Raw genomic sequence first — 2,844 nt, forward strand, 5'->3', positions numbered from 1 at the left:
TATTGGGTGTGCTGCCTTTGTGTTCACATATGACTCAAGGGTATCAGTGCCCTTTCTGTTATATCCCAAAGTGCATTCCTCCCTAACCTGGGTGAAGGGAGGCAATCAGGGGACACAGCATTCTCTAGCACCTGGCAGGGATGGGTGGGGGGCAGGGTCTTCTCTGCCTCTGGCCATTCCAGTTCGGGATCCGTGGAGAAGCAACGAAAGACTGCGCTGCAGCCTGTCTGCGGTGGAGATCTGCCGGAAGAGGGAAGTGGATGGATCCCTCCCCTTCTGGAGTCTCCCTGCTGCTGTGGGCTGTGCTCCATAAACCTCAGAGGACTGTTAGGCAGGTTTATGAAACTTTTATCGATGGGACATGGGAATCTCAGAAGAGCAGTTCCGTGAAAGCTTTATCTTACTTGAAACTGCCCAAAGTGGGGAGGCCTTTTCAGACTTAGAACTCTGCTAGGAAGGCGTTCTCCTGGTCGATCCGCCCTCCTCTCCAGTCTCCATTCATACAGGGCACGCTCTCTTTAAGTCTCTGAGTTGGGCACACTCACAAACCACACTCTGCAGGGTTCGGACAGCAGCTTTGCCTGCAGGGGGCCTTCCTGAATTGCAACAACGACGCCGCCTCAGGCATTCTCCATAGGCTCTTCCAAGGCAGTGGGGTGGCCCCTGGTCATGTACGTGAAGGTCAACATGGGTGCTCTGAATGCAGTTCTGTTTCTCTGCCCGGAAGTTTCCATGGCTGATTTTCTTACTCGGCTCCTTAAGAAGTAAGCCACCTTACCAGGGTTAAGCATTCATTTTTCTTAGAAACAACACAGTTCGGTCTTGTAGGAGGAGGAATAGTCCTCCATCCAGCATGGCTTTGGCCTGGCAGTTTTTAGAACAGTAAGTCCCATCATCACTGTGCTGAGAAACACTTGGCTTTTTCCTGCCTCCCCCGAGCCTGGCTTGTTTTAGAAAGAACTACGTCCGCTCTAAACGTTATTGTTACTGCCCGAGGTACGGCACCAATTCTAATCACACACCATTAATTCCTCTTACTCCTTTCCCAGTTTATAAAACCACACATAATTTGGGAGTGAAGAATATTTTACTGCTCTACACACTTTATCCACGATAAAAGTATTTATAAGCACACAAATCTGGCCAATCACTGTTTCAGGCATGAAGTGGAAGACATAGTTCTTGTCCCAAGTTGATTATTTCTTCTTGGAAATAAAATTAAACACTGACAGAGTAATAGAGTGGCCTTGTGTTCCCCAGTTGGCCCCTCTGTGCTTCCATACACTTCTCTCACCCACCATCCTTAAGCCATTTTCTTTCCTGTTCCCCAAATGTACTGTTTTTAATCCTTTACAGATGAGTATAAGCTTCCCCCACAGCAGACCTAAAAGCACAATATGTCCTTTACCATTTGAAGTGGGCATACACTGTCTTCCGAAATGATTGCTTGGAATTATGTTGCTTCTCTTGCACTTGCCAAACGTTTCTAACCAATCTCAAGACTCTAGCCTTTCTTCTGTGAAGATATGACCACTATAGAATTGCAATAGTAATAAAGATGGAGTGTTTATAATGTGCCAGGCACTGGGCCCAGCCTTTTACGTGTTGAGAGATGTCCTGGTTGAGAGATGTCTCTGGAGTCAGATAGTCTAGGGTGTCAGCCTTGGCTCTGCCAGGTACTTGCTAGGTGACCTTGAGAAAAGCTTAAACTCTTTTAGTTTACACATCTGTAAAATAGGGGATAATTACACTATTTTCCTCATGGAGTTGATGTGAATATTAGATGAGTTTATGTATGAAAAGCATTTAGCATAGAGGTACAGAATAATTCTTCCATAAGAGTTAGCTGGATTATTATTAATAATCGAACTGAAGTCACACAACTGTGAGGTGATGGGGCAGGCCTGGAACCCAACTCTGGTTGACTCCACTATGCCATAGCCACTTTCCAAAATGGGATATTATTATTATTATGTTGGAGATGGGGGACCCTTCTTTCCTTAGATTGGAAGAGGCCTTATCATATGCCCCTTTTTCCCGGCTGCCTTTCCCCTCCCCACACTTAGACTCATTCGTCCCTGGACAAGGAGGAATGATTCATCTGGTTATTAAGGTTTGGATGAAAGAACTGAGTGTGAGTGGCTCAGTGCCTTCCTCCACTTCTCTTTTGCTGTCTACCTGCCTCCGGAGGGTTTACATTCAGGCCCCTAAGGGTGTCCTCTAGGACATGGGTCTGCCTGTGCCTGTGTGGGTTACGTGTTCTCTTCTCATGTCTGGGATTAGTAAGCACATTATGTTGTGTGCCTAAGACATATGCTATGTAGGCTTTGTTGGTAATAAAGCTGGTGTTTCAATATTCATCTCCCTGACACCTGTGTCTGTGTCTTAATTGGTTCTGAACTCAGGCTTGGAAAAGGAGAGTGCTATTTATGAACACTTCAGACCCCAATGGTATCCTTCAAACTGCCATAAAGTTCTGTTGGTTCCCTAGTATGGCTGTCTCCTGAATTCAGTTCCTCCTTTGGCTGTTCTGCCGCTGCCTTGGTGTAGGCTCTCAGCCGCAATGTGGTAACCTTCTAACTGTTCTCGTTGCTAACAGTTTGGCTCTATATCAGCCCTTCCCTCTTCACCTCTGTCTGCACCCTAGAGTGCGGATATGGTCCTGACATCCCCCTGCTCACAATCCTTAAATGACTCCCTGTGACCCCAGGATAAGTAATTCTTAGTATAGAATACAAGGCCTTCAAGATACGGCTGTCCCTTCCCCTTCTTAGTCACTTGTCAGCCTCAAGCAGTGTCGTTCCAACTAATTCAGTCTAGTTGTATTCCTGGACATCTTCCTTT

Source organism: Equus caballus, chromosome 15, assembly GCF_041296265.1.
Source record: "Equus caballus isolate H_3958 breed thoroughbred chromosome 15, TB-T2T, whole genome shotgun sequence".
Lineage (NCBI taxonomy): Eukaryota > Metazoa > Chordata > Mammalia > Perissodactyla > Equidae > Equus > Equus caballus.